Raw genomic sequence first — 11,388 nt, 5'->3', positions numbered from 1 at the left:
AGGAGAGAGAGAGAAAGAGAGAAAGAGAGAAAGAGAGAGAGAGAGAGAGAGAGAGAGAGAGAAAGAAAGAAAGAAAGAAAGAAAGAAAGAAAGAAAGAAAGAAAGAAAGAAAGAAAGAAAGAAAGAAAGAAAGAAAGAAAGAAAGAAAGAAAGAAAGAAAGAAAGAAAGAAAGAAAGAAAGAAAGAAAGAAAGAAAGAAAGAAAGAAAGAAAGAAAGAAAGAAAGAAAGAAAGAAAGAAAGAAAGAAAGAAAGAAAGAAAGAAAGAAAGAAAGAAAGAAAGAAAGAAAGAAAGAAAGAAAGAAAGAAAGAAAGAAAGAAAGAAAGAAAGAAAGCTATTTTAAGGGCAATTATCTAGATGAGCTAGAGAAACCTGGGATGACTCAGTCCCCAGTCTCTGGAGAATTTGCTCTGAGCTCTTTGATGAATTTTAAAATGGCATTACATTCTAGGTTTTAATAACATAGCCTTTCTCCTCTTCTTCTGGCTCTAGGCAACTGTTGTTAAGTCCCTTTTTTACAAAAGCCTAAGAAGCACGAGTTAACAAGGCCAAGTCTCTGAGCCCAGCACTGCGGATCTGCTGGGTTGCACAGAGCAGGCGAGAGGGAGGTGTGTGCGTTACCTTCGGCATCGCGCCTGCCCACGAGGGCCTTTTGATCTGTCCTGCTACGGCTCTGTTTCACTTTCAGTTCAGCAAATTAATTGAAGGGGAAAGAGTTTTCAGTATCTCTAGCATGATCAGTGACAATTTATGCAGCTTTGGTTTCCTTCATCTGATATATTAATGAACCGAGTCTGGATCTTGACAAAACAAGAGACATCTCTGATTAGAAAAACCACCAGCACCAGAGGGAAATATTGGTCCCCATCACTGGTTTACAGTTTTAAGTTGGTTTCTTTGGTGAGCAGTTCTTGAAGTGTTAATGTTTTGCTGCTTGTGGTTGGAGTCACAAGCAAATCTGGCAGTGAAATACCAAGTTGAGGGTAAATTAAGAGGGCCTTAGACACTGGGAAAATTGAAAAGCCTGAGTCAGAGCCCATATGTGTCTTTAGCCAATAGCTGAAGGACTGGACACTTAAAACTGGGTTTATAGGAGAAGACACAGTAAGAAGGAGGCACCTAAACCACCTAACAGGGAATGTGAGAGGTGCAACTGGGCTTTGAGCAGAGCCTTAGGGAACTTAGGGATGTCAGTCTTTGCAGCAGACCTGTAATCATGAATCTGCTCCTGAATGTGGGAACTGAAGTCAGCCCTCCTTATCTTGTAAAAATGCAATGCCCTTGCAACACTTGAGAAGTTTATGGCATTGTGTGGCAGGAAGGTTCTGTGTTCATTCCCCTCCTCTGCCTGAGTGGGACCAGAATTTCCAGCCAGTTCCTGTCCTCTCCCACAAGCCCTTAAGATCACTCTGCAAGGCCTAGAAACTGTTAATAGTTGCAAAACAATCAAGTTAAATCTTCCTTTGTGAAACACAAAACCAACACCATAGAGTCCTGTGTATATATCTCAGATTTTTTTCCAGGGAACATCTGATCCAATTTAATTCAGTAAATCCCTTTCCAGCCATTAATCTCTAGCCAAATTTTGTTTTTCATTTTATTGAACATTATGATTTACTGCACAGCTCTCTGTTCATTATTACTTAGAGAGGCAGTTGTTCAGATTGTCTTTCTCTTGATCTCCTGATCAGGAAAATACTGTGCAGATGTGAACAGAAGTAAGAATATTACTCCTGTAAGAGAACTCTTCCCCAATTAAACATAATATCTATGAGGGAAGTTATGATCTTGCAAATAGTTCCTGCTTCTAAGAAAGACTTAACAGTACAAATGAGGCCAACTTTCCTTACACAGGTTCTAATGTTTGCTGCAAAAACAGTGCTGTAATTGACACAATTAATATTGCACAAATATCCTGGGAGGGCTTAAAAATGTTGAAATCCCACGTATATATCCTTCAGTACTTAGAAGAACCTGATCTGCCCAGCACATTCCAGAATGAACCTGCTTCCTTTCTGGGAAAAAAATATCTTGTTTCTGTCATGCAGAAGAAAGGACAAAGCAGAAACATATTTTCTTAAGATAACTACTGTCGAAACCAGAGGCTGTTGTCAGCATTCACACAGATGCTGCCTGGTCACTGTGGTGTTCCTCCTCCCTTGCATTCTATCTGTGGGAACCAGAGCAAAGCCTGCTGCAGTTTGCTTCTGGAGTGGGAGCTGGCTGGTACTGCCCACTTCTGGTGTTCATGACCACAACTCATCTCCTGCTAAACCTGGTAAACTCATATTTGCAGATGGCTGGAGGTGCTAAGGAGCAAATGCACAAACTGTCCTTTCTGGGCATCCCCTTTTCTCTCCCATCTAAGTTCCCATTTTGAAGGGAGCCTAGTGTCTTTCTACAAGATGCAAATTGACTTGTCTTCAACAGCCTGGCCCACCTGACAATTTCTATTTAAAACAGGCCTTGAACGATAAAAACAAATGTTCTGCAGCTCAGAGTGGAGTTCCATTGTCCTGCACTGGGACAAGGGAGAGGAAGCACTGAACTCTTGTCTAGCAAAACCCCTACTAGACTAAAATAATTGACCTCACTTTCAAAAGGATATTGAGATAATTTAATTCAATCTATCTAATTTGTTATGAGCTAAAGTTCTGAATTCTAGGCAACCATCTTTTGAAAATTACTAATTAAGATTTTGCCTTCAATGGCCAGCTTTAGCAAACAGGGTCCTCTCAAAACATTGCCACTGTACTAGCAGCCAGCACCAGTATGGAAGCAGTACTGATGCCAGGACATTATAATGCCAGGAAACACTTCTTGCATTAACATGGTGGTTTAATGACTTGTGATATTGCAAGGAGAGAGAATTTAACTCCTAGGACACATAACAACTGAACTGTTATTGCTCCTAAAGCCACATTGGCACACACAGGTTTGCATGAATTTATACCAAGAACCAAGAGGATTTGGGAACTCTGAAACCACTTATGGGCAGCCTGGAGGGGCAAATGCTGTGGAAGGTTTTCTCCCGCCTTGTGGTGAGCACATCATTACACTCCTCTGGAAATTCTCTTTTGGCCTCACAGTAACTGTGGGTTTTCCCTTTGGGAGGAGATAGTTAGAGGTTTCAAACAGTATTTTTTTTCCTCTAGTAATTTGCCTATTTTTTACAAAATGTGTAGGAGCTCTTGAGACCTCTGTTCCTCCATCTGTCTTGGTTGAGGGGAGGGTCAAAGTCTTGGGGAGACACATACACACACAATGCAACTGCCTCAGTCTCACTTGTAGACAGGCTACAGATACTGTTGAGTTCTCAGTGACACATTATTTAAATCCTATTTAAATAATATGAATTCCTATTATATACTTTTTTTCCTCAGGATATAGATCACCACATGGATAAGGTTCCCTTAAATGGTAAGGTGTCTCTCAGCACCAACACCATGGAAAAGTATTGTCTAAGACTCCTTATTTTCCTTAGGGTCAGTCTAAACCTGGTCTTACTGACTGGGGTCATGTTCTTTCTTGTGCCTCGTCTGTCTAATGGTGTAAATCTGTAGTAGGGGTTTACTTGTAAGTGTAACCCTCTTGCTCAAGCTGTAGCCATTGAAGGTCTCTGCTTAGGACACAGCTGATGTGACTCACAGGACATAGGCCTATTGCAGATCCCAGACTTGAGAAGGAGATACATGTGTTAGCCACTTGTGGCTGTTTGGGAAACCAAAGTGTCTTAAAATGGGCAGAAGTAGCATTAGAAATGATCCTTAAGGGAGGGATGTTTTCTCACTAAAGAGGAACCTTACAGCCAGGCTGTCCTTTGTGCTTGAAGGCAATGGAGGGGATGAAGTATAGGAGTTTATGAAATACCCTATTCAGACACATATATACCACCCTATAGGGGAAACAGCCTAATTACTGCTCTGAGCTTAAAGAAAAGCATAAATCTCAACCATCAAGCAACTTCTGTAACTCAGACCAGGTGAAAGGTAGGCTGTTGTTCGGCTCCAGCACAACATGACTTGCACCTTTTTATCCTTGTTCTTCTGCTACTGATGTCCTTTAAGTCTAATATTCTCAATAGTAAGGAAATTTGTTTCCACTGAGTCAAATCCCATTTGTCTAGGGAGTGTTAATAAATACCAGCTGTAGATCATCTTGGGTACTAGATTTTTAACCCCATCCTGATCAATACAGAAATATGATAGATCATTCTCTACCAAGCTTCAAAAACACAGAAAATAAAAATGACCTGTGAGATCTGGGCATTATGGCTAAGACCTATCTTACCATTGATTAAATCTGGAATCAGATTCATTAAGGACATATATAACATCAGAATTATACCCTGTTGGTTGATAATAATTCAAAAGCTCTATACTTAGTGTAAAATTATGGTACTCGTTAGTTTTAAATGCCTTAATTATTTAAAATATCTTCAGAAATTATTCTACTGAGGTAGAGATCCTCTTTGTTCATGAATATAGATAACTACTGAATTGTAGGAATTTCTGATCCTGACAAGCTTTGCTAAGTACTCAGCTACTAATTATGAACAGGAATAAAAGGACACCTGCTGAAATAATTATTAAAGGATGTGTGACTACAACCTACCTCTTATCAGATGGATGGAGCCAGTATCCTACATCAGCAGAGAATGCAGTCTTACACTTTTTGTGACAAATATGTTATGTAAATAATTACATCAGTAGGCATGTTAATTTGTGTGAATACTGAAGTGCTTGGATTTTAGTGCAGAAGGAAAGTAGCAATATAGTTCCATGATAAATTAAATAAATAAATCACTAGAGGTACACAGTGCTGGCATAGATCTTATTTACTCACAAATGAATCTGGAATATTTCCACAAAATTCAGTGTGTAGCACTACTATAAATCAGGTAGGAAACTAGGACTGTAGCCTCACTTTTAGTAATGATTTAAAAACTGTAAATTCAGGACAAAATTCCTTCCATGACTTTGCCTACTCATCTTTGTCTAACAATCTCTTGTACCTATAAGAGCCTTCTTTAAATGGATGCCTAAAACATGTATTACTTTAAGTAGGAAAAAGCCCACAAAGCATGTTGCAAATATCTGCAGGACAAGTATACCCTAAGCATGAGCTCTGAAAGCTCAGAAAATCCTCCAGATGAGATCCTGGAGTGCTGAGGCCATTATCTATGGAAATAGCGTTCCATGTCCTCCCTGTTCAACTCTTGCACCTTCCATGTGTCAGTCACTGCTGGAGACAAGATCCTGAAGTGTTGGCTGGGATGGTTTTATGTTCCCACGTAGAATAAGAGCACTGTGCTAAGGGCTTGGTGTTAGGCTGAATCCAGACACTCTAAGGCTTGTCCTAGTGCCTGAAATGTCCTGCTGCCTCTCGGGCTGGCAGGGCTGGACAGGACAAAATCGCTCTCTATGCACTTGGGCAGCTGCTATAGAAAGGACATGAAGCTGTGCCAGGCTTGGCAGGAGACATCTCCCTCTCCTTGCCCCAGTAGTTCTGAGGAGCACATCAACCATGTGCTCTGCATTTCCCATGTACACGCTCCCTTCTGGCTGCTGCAGAGAGGAACAAAAGCAAAGTGGGAGGCAGCCATGCTGCTCCTGCTGCTGCTCTGGGTAGTGCCATGCAGTGTCTTGCCCTTGGTCACATCATAATTCAGAGACAGAAGGTGGCAATCCCAGGGGTGTAGTTCAGCCCCTAACTAAAAGCTGGTTTATCTTCTCCTCAGACTGGAGAACAGATATGGAAGAATGTATGGGGTTGCAGGTCCTCCCAGGACCTGGGGGCACAGCTCAATTTCTAATTGGAATCCAATCCCCTCTCTGTGCCAGCAGGCTACAGTTTCTGTCACTGTAGACATGAGAGAAGCCTTGGCAAGGCCTTATTTACCTTTTCTCCAAATGAGTTTAATTTTTCAACCTTAAGGTCACACTCCAAAAGCCATTTGCTTTCCTAGATCAGGGGCCATTCTGGCAATTATAGATACAATATTTTTACCTGCTGAATTACAAATGAGGCTTGCAGTTGGGTGGAGATTACTTGTTGCACTTGTTATTTTTCACAGTGAACACTTAGGAGCATGTATATATGTAGCCAAGGAGAGGCTCTCTTAACCATGGACTGAGGATGCACTGGATCAGATGGCAATTAAAAGCCCATGGCCTCAGGGCTCAGAAACTACTTGCAGAATTTCTCACAGACTTCTTCTCCCATGGGGAAACATTGTAATCTTCAGTTTTATTGGCTTCTTTAAGCCCCAGACTCTTTAAAACTGGATGTTAGCATAGCCCCACAGCTCTGGGATAACAAGTGCTGAGACACCATGCAGGTGTTGGGATCTTTACCCCTGCAAGCTCACCTCCTTTCTCCTTTCCTCTCTGTCCAATAAATTCAGGTTTGAGGGACAGTAGAACTCTAATGAGGCATTTTACCAGCCCAGACAGATTTGATCTTTACCATGCCCTGCAGAGCCTGGCTGTGTAGTCCCACACTACCTGCCTCACCCCTTTCCCCAGGGATCATGCAGCAGTCTCAGACACTCTCAGCTTTACAGCTTCTCCAATTTCTTTGTTATTTTTTCTATGTCTTTATTTATGAAAGTGCTTTGCCAAAACAGTGTTCCCCTCATTGCCACCCCTTTTCTCTCTGTTTTGTTTCCAATCGGGTGTTTTGCTCTGACATATCAAATAAAGACACAAAACATGAGGTGGGAGCATCTGGCTCTGGGTGTAGAGCATTTTCAAGAAGAGAACTTCCTAGGTGTAAAACCAGCTTTTTCTCCCCTCTTCATGAGATCTTGCTGTGGGATGTTCGGGGCTTCCTGCTACAGCCCCAGGGTGGCCAGCAGCCCCCAGCCGGGGCTTCTCTCTCTCCAACACGATTACAGTCTGCAAATGTTTAAAGGCAGTTTCTTTTGAGTGAGCCACATGCTTCAAATTGTTATGTGGTTAACCACTGAGAACAAACCCCCACACAAATACCTAAGGATCAACTTGCTCAAGCCAGGGTGGTAGCAGTGGGGGCAGAAGAGGAGAGGGGAGACTTCCTCATTTTGCTTTTGATGAGAAGAAAATAGAGTTATCTTCTGACTTTCCTGAAGTGCCAGCAGCCGCCGTGTCACAGTGTGTGCTGGGTGATGCCGTTTGCACGTTTGTTTGCTGATGAAAGGAGCCTTGTTCAGCAGTGTGGCCATGCACACCACGGGCCACATCCTCCACTGGTGTAAATCAGCTCCTCTGGTGAATAAGAACTGAAAATGCAACCCCCACTTTCTGTGTGACGTGCAAGTGCCAAGCTGGGGGAAGACTTCTGCGCTTTGACATTGTCCTATCCCATGTCCCTTAACTCTTATAAAAGCTGAATACTTTTCTGCTGACTCACAGAGACAGATGGATTTTGTTAACTCCAGTCAAGATAGAGGAAGATGTGCTAAAAGCATCACTTGGCAGGGCTGAACCCAGCTTTGGGGTTGGGGGGGGGACTGAGCAAGGATCACATCTCACCCTATTCAGCATGGATGGAGCTTGGCTCCTGGCTGCCACATGGGAGGAGTGATGTGTGGTCTAGGCTGAGGCCTGCTGCTAATCAGTGTCTGAAATAATGACTCAGGCTGTCATTCCATCCCCTTCCTTGTGCCCCCTCTGGAGCTCTGCAGCTACCCAAAACCCAAGAAAGAGAATTGGAGCCAACAGCAATAGAAAAAGAAACACCCCAAAGCAAGCACAGAACTCAAATCCCTTTAGTAATTCCACTGCATCTGCTTAAATCTTCTTAAGTTACAGAGGACTTTAGTGAAGTAAATTAACTTCCCTTTGCTTTTGTTTCCTAGCATTTTTGAAGACTATGAAACTATTGAGGAGCAAATTGTCTTACAAACTCATGGAGAGAGTTTCCAGTCATGACTGGCAGAGCTGTTCATGTAGTGTTCCTGAGACTGGACCCAAATGGAGATGGAGATAATTATTTTCCATGGACCAACTTTAAGATCCATCTTAACTTTATTTTCATTTCTAAAATGGCAGATTAAGGACTCACAGAAGGGCTAGGATAGTCTTGAGGGGGAAGATACAATCCAAACGTGATCTGCTTTCTCATGTGTAAACAAAATTGAATTCTCTGCTTTTTGAGGAAAACGGAGTGAAAGGGAAGGGTTAAAAATTTTTGGATGTGGGGGACGTTTTCGTTGAAAGTGGTTTAGTTCCTCTGGTCCATTTGTCATCTGAGCAGTGAAACATCACTTTGCTTATGAAGTTAGCTCTGCAGGACTCTGTACCTGTCAAAATTGTTTATCCATACTTGCCAACAACAGCAAGAAAGGCAGGAGGACTGGCAGCCGTGATGGTGAGTGAGTTGGACACATGGAGTGAGGGCGCATGAGTCGAACCTCCTCACTGATGCAGAAAAAGAAAATGAGTGAGGGAAAGAACATTAAAGCATGAAGTGTCTAATCCTAGAGAGTTTAATGGTGTGATTCGTTACAAAAAAAGAAGAATTTGCAGAATTTCTTCATGGGCAACTGAGTAGGTAGGTCCTGGTGCTAGTTAGTCCTCGTGCTGCTGAACGCTCAGGAGTAAATGCCAGCAGAAGCAGCTGCTGGGGAACATTGGCACATTGGCATTATTGACCGTGGGATTATTGCATTTAGACAATTGAAAATTAATGTGATAATCACATATTAAGAAATTATCAAGGAACTATTGAGTGCTTAGTATTGTTATATGAAAATGTATAAAAAATTCTCAGTCTAAATCCAACAGAGCCTTAATCCTATGTGAGGGCTATTAGGAAAAGAAAAAAAAAGAGAAGGGGGCGGGCAGAGAATTCAGGTTTATAAAAAGAAACCCGTACACAATGAGCTGAAGGTTGTGCTTCTACACTTCCTGCTCTGGGTGTGAGCAGAAGAGGAAATTCCAAAATACCACCAGAAAAACTATTCCCACAGCATTCCCAACCTGGCTGAAACCAGAAAAGTTCTGACCGCCCTGCAAAAAGGGGGGCAAAAATTTCACAACTGACCCAGTCTCAACGATCTTGCTCATAGGAAGGCCAACAAAATTTCCAAAGCTAGGAGATTTGGGTAGACCTAGATGAGTCTTTGTATTTCCCCTGACTCATCATCTGTATTCTCTGCAGTTCAGGGATCATTGATGACATTTGACTTTTCTGCCAGCTTTGAGAGGAGCACATTTCTGCTACAGCCAGTTTGATCACATCCATGACCACAGACCTTCAAATTGCAGGGTAACTGCAAGGCAGGGCACCACAGTCCAGGCTAACTCAGGTGAGGGGTTCTTTGGCCCCCCTTTCATTTTTTGACAGTCAAACCACTAGAATGAGAGTACATACTACATGCACAGCAAGAACTGACCTTTCAATGCATAAAATGCCACCAGTTTCAGTGTTGCCCCATGTCAATAATTAAAACTGAATTCCTGGAGGTTCCCAGGCAGAAAAGACATTAGTTTGGTCTGGCTCTTCCAGAAAATGTTCCACTTTTAGCAAAGAAAACCTTGAAGATGAGCAGTGGGATCATGTTCAAAGAGTTGTACAGCTGGCACACCAGGCAACTAGTTTAAAACCCCAAATCTGAAAGCTTTGCGGAGAACTTGGAAAATGGCTCTTTTCCTTTATTGGTATAAGAAGGAAAGTATTCTGTCCTACTAACCCCCAAAAAATTTAAATATCAAAGTCTCGTTTGACATGCAGTACTGTGCACTAGAATTCAGGACTTGTTCAATAGTCTAAGAAAAACAGTAAAATTACTAGAAAAAAGTAAAATTACTATAAAAACTGGTTTTCCTGTAAATGTTTCCCTACATCTAAGCAATTCCTTACACAAAATTTTCCCCAACAATTAGAGAATCAAATGCCTGGACTGGCTCCAATGAGCAGCTTAAGAATGTTCAGCACAACCACAGCCTCCAGCCATGGGACAGAACAAAAGTTACAACAGTGATGATGCTTTATCTTTCACAACTTACTCCAACAACACTTCCATGGATGCCAATAATGAAATCTGTTTCAGAGGCCTGAAAGGAAGATTTTTTTATTTTCAAATTCTGAGTCACTGATTTTGAGACTGGTCAACTCATTGCATTTATGACTGTGGTTTAGCTAAAACCACCTAAGGCTGATAATGAACATCATCATGAACACACACATCCAAAAACAAAGCTAAAACCTTAGCTAAGCCCCATGTCTGAATGTAGCTTTCCAGTTCATTCAGAGCAGCATAGCACTCAGCATTTTCCCTCCAACAACAGAAAGCCCCTTTCTGGCCTCCCGGAACTGCTGCATGGAATACACTGTCACTCCTACAGCAAACTTATTTAGGAGACAATAAGGCAAATAGTTGGCACATGGATTCTTCTTAAAACTTAAATCTAGATCCACAATAAAATGTAAACGTCAAGGAAACATGCAAAGACAATCAGAAAATGCTCAGTTTTCTTTTAAAATTAATTTTTGCTGAGAGAGAGACATTGCAATTTACCATGTGGGCCCCATTTTGCAAGTCCTTTCTTACATGAGTTCTTTTTAAAGTCACTGAAGTTTAGGTGAGTAAAAGTTTCTTACATGAGAAAGGACTCACAGAATCCGGCCTTACACATTTTGCTACAAAGTTTACCTAGACATTATCTGCACTGTGGAGCAGTGTGTGCATTTTCAGGAACGAAAAATGGACTTCAGTCGTGTTTTTTGGAAAATGTTCTGACTTCAGCTTCACCCATCTGCTTTTTGCAGTTTGCTCTGCAGCCACATTGAAAGGCTCAGCCTTTGTCCCTGTCTCTGAGCTGCTCATTCCCAGCCACGCTCAGCCCCGGCGCACCATAACTCACCAGGACGTGTGCAGTCTGAATTCCCATTCCAGATTTGGTCCTCAAGCCTAAGGCCATTATTCCATCTCAGACTAAAATATATTCTCCCATGGGCAGCTGAAAAAGAGCACTTTTCTTCAGGTTTTCTTGCCACAAAATGATAAAATAAAGTGAAATAAAATAATAATAATAAAAAGGGAATCCGATGGACAGCAATCTTCAGAGTTCTGGCATCTGAGAGTGTTGATCAGCATCCATAAATGTCCTGACCGGTGAGGAGACACAGGCACTACAACTGGAAAGAGAGCAGGAAGGAAAACCTACCATGTGAGCAAAGTTAAAAAAAAAGAGGGGGGTGGGGTGGGGGGAAGAGAGAAAGAGAAAAAGGTCTGCTCAGTGGACAGCATTTGGGCTGATAGCAGGGATTTCAGGAAATCCAAACACTCAGACAGGAAATCTGAACACTGGATAAACATGCCATAATCTCCACAGATACAGTTAACGTGCAGCGTCCCTGTTAACCCATTGCCTGCCCGTGGCTGAGCCTGAAATCAGATCTG

The 11,388-nt window shown here is 42.0% G+C and overlaps 1 protein-coding gene across 2 annotated transcripts in view; it reads right to left on the bottom strand.

Moving 5' to 3' along the window:
* Window positions 1–11,114, bottom strand: part of ASAP1 (ArfGAP with SH3 domain, ankyrin repeat and PH domain 1) — a 145,142-nt gene extending 134,028 nt beyond the window's left edge. The window contains exon 1 of one of the 2 annotated variants that reach the window (XM_063411191.1): window positions 10,850–11,114. The gene's annotated coding sequence lies outside the window, so the exon portion shown is untranslated. The remainder of the gene's footprint in view (window positions 1–10,849) is intronic. The other variant, XM_063411061.1, reaches the window with a different exon arrangement.
* Window positions 11,115–11,388: the final 274 nt, after the last annotated feature.

Source organism: Prinia subflava, chromosome 1 (assembly GCF_021018805.1).
Source record: "Prinia subflava isolate CZ2003 ecotype Zambia chromosome 1, Cam_Psub_1.2, whole genome shotgun sequence".
Classification (NCBI taxonomy): domain Eukaryota; kingdom Metazoa; phylum Chordata; class Aves; order Passeriformes; family Cisticolidae; genus Prinia; species Prinia subflava.
Note: the sequence above shows the minus strand (reverse complement) of the source record. Positions and strands in the feature narration are given on the sequence as shown.